Source organism: Colias eurytheme, chromosome 12 (genome assembly GCF_061535395.1).
Source record: "Colias eurytheme isolate Ceu_HAF_F1 chromosome 12, ilColEury1 Martin Lab GWU primary, whole genome shotgun sequence".
In the NCBI taxonomy this organism is placed as follows: Eukaryota; Metazoa; Arthropoda; class Insecta; order Lepidoptera; family Pieridae; genus Colias; species Colias eurytheme.
In genome coordinates, this window is record NC_142991.1 from 9641187 (window position 1) to 9663948 (window position 22762).

General features: G+C 33.5%; 1 long non-coding RNA gene across 1 annotated transcript in view; it reads right to left on the reverse strand.

The window, feature by feature from the left end:
* The window catches only part of LOC149904226 (uncharacterized), a 143963-nt gene that overhangs the window by 68966 nt on the left and 52235 nt on the right, over positions 1-22762 (reverse strand). The window contains exon 3 of the long non-coding RNA XR_016457335.1: positions 7204-7239. This is a non-coding gene — a long non-coding RNA (uncharacterized LOC149904226). The remainder of the gene's footprint in view (positions 1-7203; positions 7240-22762) is intronic.

The window sequence follows — 22762 nt, forward strand, 5'->3', positions numbered from 1 at the left end:
CACCCAAGTACTTAGACCAGCACCTCTCTCAAGCATGCACTTCTGAATTAACATCCACCATTTACATATTTGCATCATTCATTCAAATTATGCTTTGTTGCGAAAACTTGCAATTATTTGAACAAACCTCGTTAAGATTAAAACGATTAAATGTGATTTTCTTTACAATCATTTTAACGTTATAAATAGAGCTGTCTGCATATTTTGCGTTAACTTTATAATATCTAAGCAGCTAGATGTTTTTGGAATTTCAGTGATACGAATCTGTGGTACCTTGTATTTTTTATTGATAAACAATTTGTTAATTATTAAATTACGATAATACATACAGTTTGAATAATAAAAAAACGCGGTGTAATAACATAAACACGTGAAAATATTGTATTGTCACCGATCTTTGATGAGTGTACAAAATTTGAAACAAATCTGTCCATTTAGTGGGTCAAAATCGAGTCTAAAGGTTACAAACATACAGGTAAAGATAATAAAAGCGTGTTAAAACTTTTTGAAATATCAAATATGCCGCTATGCACAAACAAACGAATCCATGATCCAGCTACTTTCAAAACATTAAAGTTAAAAGTTTAAACTACCTTCATATATCACGTTAGTTGATATGACGCAGTCATAACGAGCGTCGTTTGAAGTCTATTCCTGTCAAACGTTTTTCCCAAGTCGGATATTTGTGTGAAACTTTATACGAATGCGGATATTATGTATGGGTTCCGTAGACTTGTAAGACAATACGCTACGGTTTACTTCATAGATGCAATAGAGTAGTTCGCTTTGATTCAAACACTTTCTATTTAACTTAATAGTGCACAATATGATAATATGAAAAGCTAGAATCACTTTTTCGTATATACCCTATCTAATTAAAAAATTGGTTGTCTGTAAAGTCGGTTTACTGACGATAGAACTTGAACGTGACAACGTCCGATAGTGCTTCTTTGTCGCTCGTTCCGCGCTCTCGCTTGCACTTCAAGCCTTATGGCTGGTTCACACTTTGATTAGTGCGAGTGCAGGTGATGAGTAGTACTACGTGTGGACAGCAACTGTTTAGTGCGAGTGTTTAGTAGGCTGTGTAGTAAAGTGAATAGAAGCGTGTTCTATTTTTTTGCGAGTGGACTGCGAGTAGCCACGTCCCGCGCGCCCTTCCTTCCCCCTCACTCGCAGTGTGCCTGCCTAAACACGTCTGGACAGGAGTGTTTAGTGTTTAGTGTTTAGCGTAGTGTGTAGCGTCGCGAATTTCACCATTGACCTGCACTCCCACTAATCACCTGCACTCGCAGTTGAATTGGACACTACTCGCACTACACACCTGCACTCGCACTAATCACCTGCACTCACACTAATCAAAGTGTGAACCAGCCATTATGGCTGGTTCACACTTTGATTAGTGCGAGTGCAGGTGATGAGTAGTACTACGTGTGGACAGCGACTGTTTAGTGCGAGTGTTTAGTAGGCTGTGTAGTAAAGTGAATAGAAGCGTGTTCTATTTTTTTGCGAGTGGACTGCGAGTAGCCACGTCCCGCGCGCCCTCCCTTCCCCCTCACTCGCAGTGTGCCTGCCTAAACACGTCTGGACAGGAGTGTTTAGTGTTTAGTGTTTAGCGTAGTGTGTAGCGTCGCGAATTTCACCATTGTCCTGCACTCGCACTAATCACCTGCACTCGCAGTTGAATTGGACACTACTCGCACTACACACCTGCACTCGCACTAATCACCTGCACTCGCACTAATCAAAGTGTGAACCAGCCATTACATGGAACGCCTCAGAGCGAGGTAACGCCGCATGAGTCATGTTTTTTCGTGCGTGCAGCCGGCTCCATCGAATTATAAGACGTTGTCACGTTAAAAAATGAAATCTACTTGAGTATTCAATTAGGAAAAAAAATATACAACAAAAGCAAGAAATATCCTAAAACTAGGTATTTAAAAATAACAATCTCCCTTTTTTCCGTCACTCTAGTTATAATATACATGTATTACCTCACTTCAACAAACGAACGTTTTTATTGACACCCTAATTATATGCATAACATTGCGCAATATTAATTATAATATTTTAAACATTCAATTATTTTAACTGACTCATAGTGACATGGCCAAAAAATGTAAGTATGTACTTCGTTTGTTAGTACCTAGTACCTACCAATAAAAAATACCTTCAAATAAAATAAAATTTAATAATATTTGAAACAAATCGGGTTTAGATAAATAATTTTTTATCCTGCGTTTCCACCACTACGAAAAATGAAAGAAATGTTATATTTTTTCGACTTTAAAATAAAAATTCTCCATTTAAGATTCCTTACCGGATATATGATTATGAAAATTAACAATACATACAAGAAAATTTTATTACAATAAATCCAATAAATATTTAAATCAACCATTTCTTTTCAAACATACATTTGAATGCAGTCTGACAGGATGTCTGTACACAAAAACAATAAACTCATTAATTATTCATTTTTAGTTTTAAATGAATATTTTAGAAGAATATATTCAAATGTATTTCTGTATATTTAAGTGCCTAAACTAATAAACATGATGAATGATCAGCTGAGTACACTAGACTCGGAATTGCATTGGGTACAGTCAGACGATGATGTTTTAGGTTTCAATATTATTATTTATTTATTTATAATATTTGAAGTAGAAACTTTATATCATGCCAAAACTTATAGTAAAAAAGTTAAAAGGAGTTGATAGAGAAATTAACACGAACAAAAATCTACCATTAAACATTAATATACCCAATCATAGCAACAGTATACAAACAGATAAACCACATTAATCTAATAATTGCACAACCAAATGCAATGATGTCATAGCATTTTCCATGGATAACTTGATCTAATCAAAGATATCAAAATGTTAATTTAACATGTGCTATTTTCAGTAGATATCTTATCACTACTCACTTATGGTTATAAACATTATGAGTAAATACATACTCACTTTTCCCTTTAATTGCAATGACTGTGAGATAATTAAAGTATTTAAAACTGTAAATAAATAATCTGATACGAGAAATTGTTGCGTCATCACAAATCTATACTAATATTATAAAGCTGAAGAGTTTGTTTGTTTGAACGCGCTAATCTCAGGAACTACTGGTCCGATTTGAAAAATTCTTTTGGTGTTAGATAGCCCATTTATCTAGGAAGGCTATAGGCTATATATCATCACGCTAAGACCAACAGGAGCTGAGCAATGCGGGTGAAACCGCGCGGAACAGCTAGTATGAAATAACTACCATCACAAATTACATTACACACACATCAAATTTAGCAAATCTTTTCTTATATTATTCTTATAACTAAAGTAGAAACAGACAGTGATTTCTACCAGGCAACATCTACTATTACGGCTTCGTAAAGCAGAAACTAGTAATGTTATCGTCAAATATATCTACGTATTATATTTCGGAACCGTGAAATAAACGTACAATACATATTACTAACAATTCAAATTCGCCAATCTTTTAATCTCAAATAAATTACAAAAAATAGCGTGTATCAGAAGTGAATTACTTTGCAAGATTCAAAGATACCAAAATCGTCGCCTTACTCCATGACGTAACGGTAATGCCATGACGCGATCTTGAAATTTTACTTTTAACGCGCCTAAAGAAGTTTCACTTGTAAATCTGAATTACCTATTTATAACATGATGAAATTCTGCAAAAACCAAAAATATCCATAACAACTAACACAGACAACTAAAACCTACGCTATCTGTACGCAAGAAACTAACGTCAGAACAGAGTCATTCCGAAAACAATGGCGGACAAGAATGTTACAAGTTACGACCGTTTTACTGTACACAACTCCGGTAAAAGAGCATATATTACCGGCACACGAAATCTCTAAATAGAATTACTACAACAATGACGCATCTGCGTAAAATAAAAGATAATCACTAATCTATACATACTAGATAACTAGCTGTGCCCCGCGGTTTTACCCGCAGTGCTCCGCTCCTGTTGGTCTTAGAGTGATGATAAAATATGGGCTATCTAACACCGAAATAATTTTTTTCAAATCGGACTAGCGCGTTCAAACAAACAGACTCTTCAGCTTTATAATATTAAAAGTATAGATGGTAAGAGCTTTGTTTGGTATCGGTAAAAGAATTTTCCAAATATACTTAACTTATTTTCAATCCAAAAAACTAAAAATCGGTCCTCTTTATAATAATATTAAAGATAATAATACTTTAATACTTATACTATAAATAAATACTACAAACACACAAATTATCAAAAAAAACCTAATTTAAATATAAATCGCAAATTCCTCACAGATGATACCAAAAATAAAAATCCATTAGATATGGATTCCAATAATAAAGCAATTTATGTGACAAAGATAGTTATAAAATAATATAATTTATAATAGAAAATAAAAAATAAAAAAAGATTACGAAACCGTTAATTTTTAAATCGATAATCAGTATGTCAAGAATGTTCCTCATGTAAAATATTAACAACATTGTTGGTATGATTATATGCCTGAATTTTAAACACTGCTGTAAGCTGAGTCTTATAGTCTTACGACGAAATTTCCCTTTAATATGTGGATGATTTTAATCATAAATTATGTCTTAGAACATAAAATTTCTACCTAGTTATATTTAACCTTTACGTGATCATAAGCTTGTCATGACAGAATAATTACATGTTATAATAATTTAGAACAATCCATACGTTTTTCGAATTCGTTTTACAAATTTTTCGTAATTCCAAGTTTCCAACTATCGATATTTCCCTGTATCTAGCATGGAACGTCACTATCAACGTCTTTATGACAATAATTGGATTTGTGACATTTGTCTGCTTACGATTGGAACAACTGAAAGATATGACAACCGCGCTCTGTAGCTTGCTAATATATATAAGGTTTTAACGGTGTTATAATAAAAATCATTAAATACATTTATATGTATTGATCTAAATATAGATATTTAGATTAACATACAAACACTCCAATAAACCCTGCATCCAGCATTCCAACTATAACGTTTGTGATTTACAGCGGTACAGACAAGTTATGTTTCCTAGCAATTATTATTTATTAATAATGGCGGTTTTCTCGTCATAGCCGCGACAGGTACAGTCGTAACATAAAGTGTGCAACGAGTTAATCTTAGTTACAGCTTGAAGGGAAATTTAATTTATAACTTGGCGTACTGGCGCATTGTTTTACTGTGGAATGTTGGCGCGGGTTCGTTCGTTTTTTTTATAATGAGGTAAGTAGGTATGAGGTAGGTATGTTTAGTTTAATTTACGACTGTGTTTTTGGATAATAATCGTTAATTATCATTCTCTGCATACTGCTTCTTTTATCAACGTTAAGGTTTATAAAACTGTGGCAATAAGTGTTTGATACTTTGTGTTATATATTACCTATGTATAACATATACATCATAATAGAAAAGCTAATTATTATTAAAAGAAATAACCAATAGCTATTTTTAAATAATCTTATCATACTATCACACACTACCAATATTATTAACAAGCAACCGTATGTATGATCGGGTGTTTTATACCCACACCTAAACATAGACGTAACACTAATAAACTCGTTCGACCACGTGACCCCACACCATCCATCACGCAGAACAATACCGGGGCAAGGGCTCAAATTTGCACCCGCTCTGAATTATTGCTCGATATTATCGCAGATTGCCGACGCGATAAAAAACACCCAATGCAACGGTATGACGTCATACTTTTTCAGGGTAGTTGCAACTAATTCGATTTTAGGTGAAGCATCATTTTATTAACTATTTACAAGTTTTATTAGTTTAAATATGTCCCTGATATTATGCACAACTCTGACTCGTTCACTAAAGTGTCTAATTTGAAGTATATTTTAGTTAGTACTATAAAAACAGTAGTTTAGGCATGAAAGACAATCTTAAATCACCCTCACAACCGTTTGCAGTAACAAGAAAGTCTGATTCAATAAAATATTATATTACATCTTATCATCCATCATCCACACATTTACCCTATTATAAAAGTTTCCAATACAATAGTTAGTACATTATGTATTAGTCGCACTAATACATAATGTACTAACTATTAACAAAAACTAAGAGACTATAATATAGCTGTCCATAACACACATACTACTACCCCGAATCTATCCTGTCCTCCTCTCATTTACCCTATTACAGTTTCCTTTACAATTTTGAGCGCAACGTAAACTAAACATTAGCCAAACGTAGGCCGTTGACACGCACCTACGTAGCTACGTACCTAGTACCCACGTGGTCGCACAAATACATAATGTAGCCAAGTAACTATTAGCAAAAACTAAGAGACTATAATATAGCTGTCCATAACACACATACATCTACTACTTCGAACCTATACTGTCCTCCTCTCATTTACCCTATTTTTACAGTTTCCAATACAATTTTTAGTACAACGTGCAACGTAATCTAAACATTAGCCAAGCGTAGGCCGTTGACACGCACCTACCTACATACCTACGTAGTCGCACAAATACATAATGTACTAACTATTAACAAAAACTAAGAGACTATAATATAGCTGTCCATAACACACATACTACTACCCCCAAAGTATCCTGTCCTCCTCTCATTTACCCTATTATTACAGTTCCAATACAATTTTTTGACCGCCTCCTTGGTACAGTGGTTGACGCGTGAGCGTAGAACCGAGGGGTCCTGGGTTCGATTCCCGGTGGAGACGAAGAAAAAAAATGTCTCGGTCTGGCAGGACACAGAAGGCTGATCACCTACTTGTCCCTAAAGAAAATCGATCAGTGAAACAGATGTACGAATAATGCATCTGCCCCTTACCCCACTACGGGGACACGGGACTTCACTTTTTTTAATACAATTTTTAGCGCAACGTAAACTAAACATTAGCCAAACGTAGGCCGTTGACACGCACCTACCTACGTACCTACGTGGTCTAACTATTAACAAGAACTAAGAGACTATAATAATGTAGCTGTCCATACCACATACATCTACTACCCCCAAACTATCCTGTCCTCCTCTCATTACCCTATTACAGTTTCCAATACAATTGTTAGCACAACGTGCAACGTAATCTAAACATTAGCCAAACGTAGGCCGTTGACACGCACCTACGTAGCTGTACCTACGTGGTCGCATAGCAACGAAAGAATTATCAAACTATTTCAGTACTCACGGTATCAACGGCTATCGGCTGACGAACCCGACCAATCTGAAATGAGAACATGGAATTTTACAAATCAATTAACGATTAACGCTTAAATCGCATTGGTGTGGAAATACAACACAATTCACATGGTCAAGGCTTATAATGTATTGTGTATGGGAAGTTTTCTTTACATATATGATCATAATATAGTCTATAGTCTTTATGTACGTTTTGCAGTGAAAGTGGTTTTTACTAAGAACACTTTTTCGGTATAATGTTGGTTTAAATTTGAATTATATTACATTACGTCCTATGAAATAGCGTTTAAAATAATTGGGTAAAATAATTAAATACGTTTTCCTTAATGCCTATTATGCCATGCAATCATACATCTTTCTATTGTAGGCATATAAAAATAATAGTTTCGGTTTATATTATTATAACCGATATGTTATGATGAATTATTTTTAACAAGTGATAATACATTAATACCGCCTTATCAGGGCATAGCGACCAATTCTGTATACAAATTATAGATAATGTACGATATCTATTTAAATATTATTAGTATTAGTCTAGCATTTTATCTATAAAACGTTTCCTAACTTCTGCAATCTACATGGCATTTAAAACGCATTCCAAAAATGTAATTCTATTCTGCATTCAAAAGCCAAAATATAAATATATTCTTTTTTTTCTTATTTATATAAATATATAAAATGTAAATATATTCAAATGGCCGGTGTTTTTGCCCGATCCGTAAGTAGCCATTACGATATCAAAATATCGTGTAACCATTAGCAAAACAAAAAGTTATCTCAACTAAAATCTCGGTGCATCGACCTGTTATAAATCGTACTTAGATTGCGTGCCGGTAACTATGTGTTATTTGTAACTATTTAATAGTAAGTTCGACAACAGATCAACTATTAATTTTCGTTCACCTTTCGCCCTATAGTGCGTCATCCTCAGAACAGTATCATATATTGTACTGTGAATTTGATAATTTATTAACGCCACTCGCTACGGCTCTGGCTATTTTCTATTGGTAAAAACATAATATTAAGTCTATGGCAGGGATAATGAATCATTCTATTAGTGAACTTCTTCATTAAACTAGTTAAATAAATACCTACCTAGTTTATATTTATCAGAAACTTCATAATATAAGTTTAGACTTAAATTATCGTCTTTATAACACCTATAACAGATTAAGATAAGTTATTGCACTTGAGTTCCCTCAATATATATTCAATACACATTTATTTCAATAAAATTGTGTATATAATATAAACTAACTCACTACAACATTAATAAAATCATAAAGCGCCAAAACAACGAAACATTTTAGTAAAATCCTTATAAACGATGAAATAATTGACTTTTTCATGTTCATTATTATATTATTAAGTCTATTGGGATCTATTAAATTGACTACATTCGAATATGTGAAATGGCACAATACAAACAAAATTACGTAGATTCTCTGGGGAACAAAATACATGACAATCGTGATTAATCATATACTGATGGAAATAAGTTATTTCACTGGCTAGTGTATAGTTTTCTACAATATAACGTCATGGAATAATGATAAATGATAATGGAATATATTGTTAAATCACTGACGTGTCACTTGACAATACAAACAAAAAACTTATTAACAGAATCGGATTATTATAACCGAAAAACGAACATATTTTTATGATTTTATTTACCCAATTATAATTACACCAAATAATCTGACGTTTTTCTTCGCAATTTCTCGAACCAACAGTAACTAATTCGTTTAAAATCTCACAAAAAGATTCAAACATAATCAATCCCTTTTGCATTAACATTAAACATTCCATAAACTATGTTCGAAACACTACTTTACCCTACTCTAAGTAGGTAGTAAACATCAATTGCATCCACATTAAACTTTACTTGTACCTTCCAAACACTACCCTACTATAAGTCTCTCTCGCTACATCAAAAAACGAACACAAAACAATCCAGTCTTCCTAACCCATTACTAACCCAGTACCTACAAATTACCCAGCCTACAACAAATCCATTGCAGGGGATTATGGTGCAATGCAGTTCGCAGTGCGGCGCCAACTGTCAGGACTGTAAGGACCCCACGTAGCCATATTTACTTTAAGTTTTACCATTTGTATATAACTGTATGATAGTACTTTTTGACTAGGAATACATGAAGGTTTAGATATTATTAAGATCTTACCCATTTGGGTACGTAAAATTATATTAAAGATTTTCTTTTAGTTTTAGCATTTGTGTGTCTATGATAGTACCTTTTGACTAGGAATACATGAAGGTATAGATATTTAGATCTTATCAATTTTACATACACATTTATATTTGCTAGGTTTTACCACTTGTGTTGCTGTATGTCAGTGCTTTGTGACTGAAATGTTTCTATGCATGTATATACATATATTAAGATCTTACCGATATACCTAATTATTACGTGTGAACTGCTTATGTTTTGAAAAGAATAAAATTAGCTTTAAATCATACACAACAGACAAAAGTAGGTACAGAGTTTTGATGTATTCTTTAGGAAACGCTCTCCACATGTTTAAAATTGTCGTATTATGTATGAATATATTTGATTGATTGAGAAGATATAAAATGCATTAGTCCCATATAGATACGGGAATCCAATGCGTTATGCACAATTCACATAGGTCTACTTAAACCGTTTAAAAATAGACTTAGATGATTCTTATCCAATATAAAATAGAAATCTTGTGCTATTTTTATATTGCTTGTAACAAAAGTTACCGATAAGTCCGCCTACACACTGAAAAGACCATTTCCCAAATAATTATAACACTCCATTTATCCGACTGTAAATCGATGCCAGTAAATCTTTTATAAGTAAAAGAATAAGCACAATTTTGATACAATATCATGATAAGGCACAAACCAGAAAAATGGGAAATTATTTTTGGACACTTCTTCCGTACAATCCTTAAAATAGAAAGATATAATAGTGAAATATGTAACTAATAGTGTAGGTAGTGACGGTAGAATCAGATATATTAAGACAAATTATACCTATTAATAAAATGGCGTACTTTTCGTCCTATGCGTGTACAATTACTTCATAAACGAATACAGAGAATTCTTTGAAAAATTCAGCAAATTAGCTCCACGACACACCCCCATTTCTACCAGTAAACATTGCAATTTAAAAGTTCCACGAATACGAATGGCTCTTACAAATTAAATTCGACAATTTACGAAAAGAATTGCTGCGTAATTTCATATCCCTCGCCACACTAATTTCGGTCACGGAGCGTGCCAACTCTATCTAGATTTTCTAAGAATTCGGTTCAATGTTCTTAACTTACGCCCTTTGAACAGGGCCGGATTTCCGTGGAAAAAACGACACGACACTAGACTAGAATCGTAGGAAGCTATCCAGTATTGTGCCAATTGAAATACAACTATAGAATCGTGGCAATGGATATAATTTCAGTTCATCCAAATATCTTCTACTTTAGTCAATCCAATGTATATTGTAAGTATCATCACGAGTACCTATCGTAGGTTAGTTTATATGAAAAGTCAGTGTGAAGTTAAATCAGTGATTTATCTGTATATGTATTTGTTAGAACTTAAGATAAAAAGACGCCCAGCAGCCATTATAGTATGTCAATATTGTAATGTAAATTTTGCAAAATATCTTCAAATCTATCTATAATAATATTATAAAGCTGAAGAGTTTTTTGTTTGAACGTGCTAATCTCGGGAACAACTGGTCCAATTTGAATAATTATTTCGGTGTTAGATAGCCCATTTATCGAGGAAGGGTATAGGCTATATATCATCTCGGTAAGACCAACAAGAGCGGAGCACTGCGGATAAAACCGCGGAGCACAGCTAGTATAAAAAAATTTCAAATATTTCACGCCTAACTACACAGCACTCCAATCCAGCCCTGCCTTCAGATCTGTCTAGCTCACCTGCGTGATGTCTCATTTCATTTTCTATTTCACTAACTTTAAATTAAAGCACGTTTCTTGAAGCCGACAGCTCCAGAATTACTAGAGGTACTTTTATTTAAAACTACATTAAGAATTAACTCCTCAGACTTCGAATATATTAAGGTAGGCAAAGCAATGTGCAGATGCGAGTCAAGTTATAAAGTTGTAGAGCTCTATAATTATCTATTTTATGAATTATATTGTATAATAGTTTTGGATACATCAATATTTCGTTATTTATTGATCAAAATTTTACGATTCACTATTTGAAAACTTCGCTTATACTTAAATATTGTAAACCGTTAAAAATGAGAAATACAATATATATAAATATTCAGACGTTGAATAAATACTTTACAATGGACGTAATCGCGTTAATAAACGGTTCATTCGTAAAAAAACAATATTCACGAATGTATTGTTTTTTACGATGTGTGTAATTGAATTAAAAAATAATAATAATATCTAAACAAAACAAGTCAATGTAAACATACATCACTTAGGTCAATAGTATACAAGAGACAGCTACTAAACCTGAATTTACATTAAGTTACAAGTATGACGTTCAATTTACGTAAAGTATATTCTTTTCGATTTTCTGTAAACAACATAAAAATAAAAAGATTCAGGTCATCTGTTAGGTAATCTAACCAATAATGTCTTGACCGCCTTTAAGTTTTAAATTCAAGTAGATAAATTATTGTTTGATATAAAATGTCTGAGTAACTACTAAAATCGTGTATTTTAATGTCGGAAATCACTTTTAGGTGTTTGTGGTCCAAGAAATTGTTTATGTTTGTAATACTGGTATTGATGACTATGAATGTAGTATATAAACTGTTCTAATGTCTAATTTTCATAATAACTTTCATACTATATTATTAAACCTTGTATTCCAATATAATTTCAAACGTAAAGTACCTCAACTATACAACCATACAGACGACTCATACCCCACTAAAACCATAAACAAAATGAACAGCTAAATCTACCAACCTACCCACTAAATAGATTTTTAAACAGCTCACAAAAATGTCTTGCATTTAAAAACATTAACAACATCACGATTACCGTAAACCTTACATTTTATATTATCTTACAAGGCACGCGGGATTTAGACACATAGAGGTTTATTTACCTTTGCGAATGGCAAATAGAAGTCACATTGCGCGACCCCGGCGCGGAGCACGAAAGGTGGATATTAATTAAGGACTGTACCCACTACAACGTATCATAGTGGGTACAGTCCTTAATTAATAAATAAATATTGTAACAGCCTGCCTTCGGCGATATTCCCGAACCCCTATCACATCGAGGCATTTCAAAAGAGAATATACCTCCACCTTAAAAACATCTTCGGACACGTCTGTAGATGCCTATGGGCTGTGGAATTGCTTACCATCAGGCGATCCACATGCTCGTTTGCCTTCTTTCATATAAAAAAAAAACAACGTATCATACTATGACCGGAATGGGAACGTGTTAGGCCAGAAAGCAACTACATACTTCTTGTCTACTAGAGCGTACCAATGCTGATCAGTGACGGATCGATCTAGTGGGCCGATACAGTGGTCTCGTAATATCAATTGTAATTTAAACTGCGATATTTAGATTAAACTGTGTGTATCTAGATTAATTCGTGGATTTACTCGTCTTCGATGTACAGCATAAACTGTCACCAAAACTGATCGAGCATCTATGACATAAGTTATCGTATTTTTACGAGAAAAGTTTAAAGCAAACATTTAGAATTTGCATGGCTTAGATAAACTTAAGTTAATCGAAAATTGAAATTGAAGACCACAGTCTCCTACTTTTCAATACATATATATTTTTTTGTCGACGCCTTCCTAGTTCCTACGGCCATATCATACGTTGTAGTGGGTAGACTCCTTTATACTGATTCACTTGTTTCTGTCCATCTGTCATAGCTGATCTATAGCTGGAAACTTTGCTCGCAATAAATTCTAAGATTGTTTTCTGTATTTTTTTTAACATAACGTGTATAGACGATACCTATCTAGACCGATTTGTCTATGTCTTACGTGTCTGAAGACTATGATATCAAATATGTTGGGCAGAAATTGACGTGACTTTCAGATAAAAACAAAAGTAAATACAACAATGGTCCAACTACAATAAACTAATATGACATTGTCCACCATAACTAATACATATCTTTCTTTGTTATTCTTATAATACACTAACTATAAAGAAAAATATGTCCTTTTGGCACATACCTACTTATACCACTACCAAATGGGCGGGTCTCCACAAACCTCTCAGACTGCGATGCTACTCATATCCTCAATTCTGCACCAGGATATGATTTGTTTGTGTCAAGGATGAGAATGATAGGTGAAGAATGTAAGAGGTACCTAGAACTAAGGACATAGTGATAAGTTTAGAATTAAGTTTTATATATGTATGGTTTGGCGTATTCCGTAAATAAATAAATACAATAAATAAATACTCTATCGGTCGACTGGAGATCCACATATGCGCAAATCAAAACGGACACACCACATTTTCATGTACTAACTTATCTAACCAGCCACTACATGTAATCCACTCAACAGTAAGACAGTAACTCGATAACCATTCCACATTCTGCCATTCACATCTCAAATTAAGGCCTAAATGTACCCTCAGCATTTCTTGTCCGTATAAACAGATCTATTCACTAGAGATCTGTCCTAGACGTATTCTCTTAGGATTAAAGCTTAGCCCGTCTGGAATGCCTAAATGTTCCAGACAGGCTACGGTCTAGGGATAATAAGGGTCTACTTTTTATTTCAGACATGTAAATAGAGGTTAAACTGAACGAAGGTTATTCGTGGTTGTCTGTCTGTATTATGATGTAAAAGATAGGTATGAAGAAAGGATAGGTACATAGAGCAAAAAATAAAATACACTCATACATATAACCTACAATGCATATATTTACAGAATGCCATTTTCTAAGAAGTCTATTATAAACATTTTCCAAAACATGCAAATAAACTAAAAACTTACCGCTATGTGATTGTGGTTTATCTATCGATTTTGTAACCGCAAAAATAAAATAAACGCATAAGCCAGTATCATTAAAATCACAACATCAACACGAAATATAAAACTAACTTTACGCAAACCATTAAATTGCAACATTAGCTCTATCTTGAATAACAGAGGAGACATAAAATAGCTAATTTACAGTGCGATCCATAAAAATGTCATAATGAACACCAGAAACTTCTTAAATAAAGCCCGTAATAGCGGCACTTTTTATTAAACCATATAAACGCCCCTTAGGACATTTATCAAGAGAATTTTTCGCCAAGTTTACGCGGGAAACTTCCCCTTTGGAAAGTTGCGCCCAATCTGTTCGCTTCCATTAAAAAGTTGTATCTTGCTGAGCGGAAAAGAAAAATACTAGCAAGTTGGCCGACTTGAGTTCTACCAAGCTTTTATCGGATGCAGCAGATGCTGTGAAGCTGTGGTGGCTGGATTGAATTGTTGGTCTAGATCAGTAGCCACAGGTCTTTGTTTCTTTCATTAGGTATTTGATATGTTCCAATTTAAATTTACGTTTGTATTTCGATGTATTTATCTATAACTAGCTTTCAGCCTGCGGCTTCGCCCGCGTTTTCAAAGAAAAACCCGCATAGTTCCCGTTCCCGTGGGATTTCCGGGATAAAACCTAGCCTATGTTACTCGTGGATAATGTAGCTTTCGAATGGTGAAAGAATTTTTAAAATCGGTCCAGTAGTTTATGAGCCTATTCATTACAATCAAACAAACAAACAAACAAAGTTTTCCTCTTTATAATATTAGTGTAGATAAACCTTGTTCATAATTTCGAATATTAATTTCAACAGTGACTTTAATCATATTTATTCATCTTAAGAACAATATTTTAACTGAGTCATATAAAGATATTGACCGTATACTATCAACATCAACAGTTGCATTGTATATTAGTACCAATCTACTTGTATTTACAGCAAAGTACAAAGCAGAAAATTACTTGTCTTCATATAAAAATTTTATGCATTCCATAACCACCTAGAATGACGTGGCACATAGCCTCACATAGTTTTTAGTCAATAAAGTGTTTATGCCTATCTCTTTATAGTTTACTAGCGGTCCGCCCCGACTTCACCCGTGGTACATATTTCGCAATAAAAGGTAGCCTATGTCCTTTCTCGGGTATCAAAATATCTCTATACCAAATTTCATGCAAATTGGTTCAGTAGTTTAGGCGTGATTGAGTAACAGACAGACAGAGTTACTTTCGCATTTATAATATTAATATATTACTACCACCATACCTTACTACCACCGATTCGCAATGTCGCTTCTACCGAGAACAATCGTCTAGAATATAGAGTAATACTATAACTAGAAGTCCACTAAATATAAACTATACTACTCTTATTCCCAACACTCCTTCAATCATTTCGGGACCTCGTGACGTGTTATCGTGGAGTCATAAAACTTATCATCTCATGTCACGGCAGTCACCTATCGCTTATCACTCCGATAACGCGATGGGAGGTCGCGACATCCCGATGGTGTTCGTGGAACTTATATTTTGTGTGTGTTATCTATTTGGTACATATGAATGCACTAAATTGATTAAAATAAATGTCTATGACGATACAGATGTTTAGCAAAACATGCAGTAATTTAAAAACACACAGATTTTTTTTACTATGAGGTTTTTTGTATGTACTTACAGCGAAGAAATTTAAGAAATTCACAATGTAAAATAGAAAACAAATCATTACTAGGCGACGTAGGCACGGCCAAAAGGTACGTTGCCTATACATATTATATTAAATAATAAAAATTAATTTTTAGACGAGAATCTAAAATTGAACACTACAACTAATGCATTCCTATATTCGACTTCAAAAAATAAAATTTCTATGGAGATTTAATAAGAATCTGCTTTATTACAGTGACGACTAGGCACCAACTTCAAATCAAATGTCCACGTCGTAAACTAGAAAAAAACACATCTATCAATAAAAGTTAATTTCGTATAAAATAATTGTGTTAACGACAATCATGACCCACTTACATTATCTTGTTTATGTTTCACACAAAAATTTTATTTTTATTAACTACGTGAAACTAGACATAATCCTCTTCAATTTTTCGCAACTTTCTTTACTGTCACCAACTGTTATGTGGCTATTAATATAACGCTAAAAATTAAATTACAATTGATGTATTTCGCTAAATTTTGTATTGAATAATTGCGTCAACATCATTAGATATGCAAATATTGTACGTATCTATAATTGTAATAGTAATAATTTATTGATGACGTCAGATTGGGCACACGCGTCAGCAATTATTACTATTAGAGACAGTGTAAAAATATTCATTAACACTTGCGAACGGGATGAATCTATACTATATATAAAACACAAAGGTGACTGATATAGTGATCTATCAACGCACAGCCCAAACCACTGGACGTATTGGGCTGAAATTTGACATGCAGGTAGATGTTAGGACGTAGGCATCCGCTAAGAAAGGATTTCCCGAAATTCTTGCGGGAACGGGGAAAAACGGGGATGCACGTACAAAGTCGTGGGCGGAAGCTAGTAATACATAAATACTAGATACTTTTAAATCGGTTACATATTCTATATCTTACTAGCGATATGCCTTTTGCTATTTCATTCAAATTCATTGTACTACTTGATAGGTACTATAATTTTTTTGTAATAAATAATTTTCATTCATTCATTGAAACTGTCTCCTTACTAACAATACTCCTAAAACCGTGCATTATCAAAACAAAACAATCAATTCCGTAGATTACCAATGTTTACACAGGAACACTTCCACTATAAAAACATATCACAATTCGCGGAAGGCCCCGTTTCCGGCTTGCCTTTTTTAGGGTTCCGTAACCAAAGGGTAAAACGGGCCCCTAACTATATACTAAGTCTTCGTTGCCCGTTTGTCTGATACAGATATAATGTATTTGTGTTGTCGCTACAACAAGAAACTAAAAAAATCGCACGGTCATAAATTGGATAGTTGAGCATTTTTTTTTTTGCACTTGCTTTTATTCCTAGATAGATGTTTTCATTCAAGATCTAGATTATTTCTACGGAACCATTAATGTCTCAAGTCCGACTCGTACTTGACCGATTTTTTACAGATCCCTGTTTGGTCAAATCATTGGGAAGTTAGAGAGTTGTTAAACAAACGCGCTAGGATATTGGTTCGTGATATTTCGGGGTTTTGATGCACGTTTTAGAGTATATCCGTTATAATCTGTATCTTTATGGGTTTGTTATTTTGATATTAATGTAATATTTAGTTGCAATGTAGCTATGAATTTATCAAACTTATCTATATTATTTAATCGTTATTAATGCATATTATTACCTGCATACAGTAGTTAGTAATTTTGTGTTAGTATCTGATTCAAAAATAAAGCTATATGCGGAATAAACTGCGATCTGCGGTCAATATTTAACAAAATTATATACAAACGAAGGTAGCGTAAGAAATATAGAAAACTAAAAGCAAAAATTGTCTGCAAATAAAGCAAGCGTTACTAAGCAAAACCATCAAAGTAACCGACCGTTAAATCATTAATTTATCTCGCGCATTAAAATACAATGCAATTTAATTCCCTATACAGTTACGCTCGTAAGATCGACGGTATAAAACCCGAAAGGCGAGTACAGAGTAATGCATCTTACATAAAATAATCATTGAGTAGGTACGTTAGTGTGGGCATTAAGGACCACACGGCGTACTGGGCCCATTTGTCTTTACCGAAAAAAGGCTATTCCAAGAAAGGTTTTGACACACGTCGCAAATGCATCCGAAGGGCTACTAAACTAGCGATTTACTTATATTTAATTAGAATGATTTCAAACGAAAAAATTGTTTGCCGTAAGGTAGTTATTAGTAGGAATTGAAAGGATTGAATACGCCAAATTAAAAGCTAGAAAGCAAAGATGATAAAATTTTGTCGCAAAGAAATGTCAAGGAATTTTTGAAAGAATAATATTTACTATGTGTAATAGAAAACATTAATAATCTAATTACACACTTTATAAAAGCCATTTCTTTACACTTCATACATTTGATAGATAAAATATTATTTTATAATATATTCTATCATACCCATCAAAATATTCGTCTAGACTGCCAAAAGCAAATCTAAAAGATTAAATACATTCACTGAATCTTAAGAAATACGTACTAAGATAGAATAATCATATATTTCAACTGCAAACGATCCCCGATCCATACTTTTCAACTAATTTATGGATATAAATCTGAGTTGGGATAACTCGAAAAAGTTTAATGAAATGGTTTTGAAAATGAAAATTCTAACTTATGGTTCGTAATTTATAAAGATTCAAGATACAGAAATATAGTAAAAATGTAGAAATCCTTTCAAATACAATGGATAAAATGCAATTTACTTTAAAATAATTACGCAGACGAGATTATTAAAATTAAGTTGGTAACATTTATTATCCACGATGCTAGCAAATAAGATAATCAATTTACCTATACATCATTGATATAAAATCAATTTTGTTATCACTACATAGTATAAAACAAAGTCGCTTTCCCTGTCCCTATGTCCCTATGTCCCTATGTCCCTTTGTACGCTTAAATCTTTGAAACTACGCAACGGATTTTGATGCGGTTTTTTTTAATAGATAGAGTGATTCAAGAGGAAGGTTTATATGTATAATAAGATCCATTAAGTAGTGGAGAAGTACTGTTATTTTTGAGGTTTCTAATGTGATGTCGTAAAAAATTACATTTATTCCGCTTACATTGCAAACGCAGGCTGAACCCTACGAGTTTTATCAAAATAATGTACTAAGTATTATACACATTGAAAAGGTCTACAGAAAAGTCCGCGATGGTATATGTCTATCTCTTATGGATAACCCACAATAACTTTTTTTTGTCATTTACTTTTTACGACAAATAATGGCTAATTTTCGAAGCGATTTTAACCAATACAGCATTAATCCTTAACCAATTAAATACCATGGATACATTGTTCATTTAATATAGATCTATATGGCCCTTTACACCGTATGATTTAAGTGAATATTTTCGAAGATATTACAGATTTTAAAATTGCAGGACGTAGCGTTTGCGGCCGCCCGGCTATGTATTTTATACCCGTGCGATGCCGGAGGCCGGAGCGGGCCGCTATATTTTTATACCTATACTTAGTTACAACGTTCACAATTTTTCTGTAGTGTATTTAGTATCAGCATTGCACCCGTGCGAAGCCGGGGCGGGTCGCTAGTACCTTATAAATTGGCATTCCGGTCATTTCATCGACAGTCAGCAAAGGCCATTTTTCTCTGTAATAGAAATCGTCTCGTAATAGGCAGAGGAAATAACTGCTACACCGAACAGGTCCCTTAAGGTCAAAGAGGTCCTAAATTGGGTAATTTCAACCGGAGAATAGATTAAGATAAGATTAGGGAGACCTAGGTTATACGACACAATTTGTCTTAGTTGAATATATGTGGAACTAGAGCTTAGAAGAACTGTATACAAAGAATAAAATTTCATCCAAAAGATCAAGGATTCAAATACTTTTTAAAGCACTCTCCCCGTGACCACGTTCGCTTTAGTGTTCAGACACATCGGAATGAATAATAAAGTATGTTAAAAATGCTTAAGTGCTTTAATTTCCTGTCCTTAAATAAATGTATAGGTATGATACTGAGATATTAGACCAAACAAGAAAATAAAAAATAGCAATTAAAAAAAAATCAAACTCCAAGCGTGACATTCATACATTTGTGCTATAATATCTCAACATAATACGTATTAAGTAGGCGCGCTATTGTTTTCGTTATGCTATCAAAATACGGTAAGGGAAAGATCAATATTTACATAAGATTGGTAGAATGTTTGGAGCAGGTACCCACTAACACTATATATAAATACCTCGAATTGCGAATAAAGAACTGAAAGTCTTCAATAGAAATGATTATTATAAAAGGAAAAAGCGAAACACTAGTTGGATTCCTTTCAGGATATTTTTATAGATAACTGAGAACTTAGCTCAAATAGAATGTGTCGCATTTTTGCGTACCTACAATACATAGATTGTATATATGTATTGTATTCTTCATGTTCCAAATAGACATTGTATATTATAAACCTTATACAGTTTCTTTGTTCAATTAAATTTATTGAATTGGCCAAGATTTGACCATATAATTGTTATATTGTCAATTAGATTTTATTCTATGTTATTCAGCTTACTTTAATTTCCATCGGATATAAGAATTAATTGAAATGTTTAACGATTTTAAAAGTAATTATTATTAATTAGTGTTTGGTTATCCAATCTCGCATTCACTCTTCATTTCCAGTTAACAGAAATATATTTTAAAAATTTAAATAGCAACTCATTATAAGTGCGAACTTACTTCTGTCTAACAGTCCGGACCCTCCCGAACTAGGTAGTGCACCGATTTGGAAGAAGATCCAAGAAAAGACATGGGATACTTCACTTATATGCAAGAAAGCTAGTCTTAATCTTAATCTTAATACTATTATAAAGGCGAAAGTTTGTAAGGATGTATGGATGTATGGATGTATGGATGTTTGTTACTCTTTCACGTAAAAACTACTGAACCGATTACAATGAAATTTAGCACACATATAGAGGGTAACTTGGATTAACACATAGGATAGGTTTTATCCCGGAAATCCCACGGGAACGGGAACTATGCGGGTTTTCCTTTGAAAATGCGGGCGAAGCCGCGGGCGGAAATCTAGTATCAATATAAATTAGAAACATTGTCGCATTTACCAAGACAATATCTAATCCGCTAGTTCTCTAGCCACATAATAATAACAATATAAATGTAAATGATATTGACTCACTGAAAACAGCATAGCTTTACAAAGTTCGGATTGAGACAAAAAAAATCGAATATTTATTAATTACATATACAACCTTACATTAAAATGGTTGTTTCATAATTACTAGATTTAATGAGTCAAGGCGGGTTACCATAATGTCTTATAGCAGTATTATTTTTTTTTATTTTTTTTTATTTCTTTATTTGTATCAGGCAGCATTGCCCATATATTGTTAGTAGTACTTATTCTAGTGTTAATAAAACTACCACTACCTTATACCCAGTATGGGAAAGTGATGGCAATAGACGACCTATATAGCGCTGTCACTTTTCCATAATGGAAAAAATACTGCTTCAAGACATCAGGGTAAGGGGACGGGAGCAATATAGTGCAATATATACTTAATACTAGCTTTCCACCCGCGGCATCGCCCGCGCAGTCAAAGAAAAACCCGCATAGTTCTCGTTCCCGTGGGATTTCCGGAATAAAACCTATCCTATGTCCCGGGGTAAAAAGTGGCCTATGTCCTTTCTCGGGTATCAAAATATCTCTATACCAAATTTCATGCAAATTGGTTCAGTAGTTAAGGCGTGATTGAGTAACAGACAGACAGACAGAGTTACTTTCGCATTTATAATATTAGTATGGATTATAAAGCTGAAGAGTTTTTTTGTTTAAACGCGCTAATCTCAGGGACTAATGCTCCAATTTGAAAAATTATTACGTCGTTAAATGGTCCATTTTTCGAGGAAGGCTATGTATCATCACGCTAAGACCAACAGGAGCGGAGCAATGCGGGTAAAACCGCGGGGCACAGCTAGTTATTAATACATATCTACCGATTGCCGTGTAAACGTTTTTATTTCTTCGAACTTTTGATTGACTACAATGAAGTAATCAAATAGTCTGATTGCAAGTTCTTGATGTGTTAATTTTTAGATTTCCTATTTCCTTTTACGCTACATTTCTTATCGCACTTTACATTAGAAATGTTATTACGTAGCGAAAGAAAGAAAACGACTTTATTCGATATTTATTTGTCATATCATTAACACACTTTTCATACATAAAAGGCTACTTTTGCGAATAACATAATCTGCAACATTTAATAAAAATCAAGACAACCACAATAAAAAGATGCACAATCTATTCATCTAAAACAGAATTTACTAAAATATCAACCCCACAAACATTTGAAATCAAACAAACGTACACACATCCAATTTAATCCACATTGAGACGCGTGCGCACGGCGCGTGCATGCGGGTAGTTACAACTATTGTAACGTTATAATAACTTCATAATTGGTCAGCGCTTTGTGCGCGCCGCCCGTATTAGTACGGTGTTTGGTTTCAAATGCATTTCAAAGCATTTTAGGTGCATAGATGCAAGCTTGCAATTATTTGTTGTTTAATTGTAATCCGTAGTTTCTCACTAGTAATAGGTACCATCTACTAGCAATTAAGATACACAACACACTACACTAATTTAAACCAATAATTAGGTATTGGAAGCAAAAACGATTCATTAGTTATAAGAAGAATAAAAGTTAATTATTAGCATAATTTAATGTTTATTAGAAACGTCCGTCTACTAGCAGTAATGTAAAAATCGAGTTGAAAAGCTATAAAATTAATTAACTCAATAAAATAGTCGTTATAATTATGTTTAATTATTACACAATTAAACGAATCACCAGATTGGTG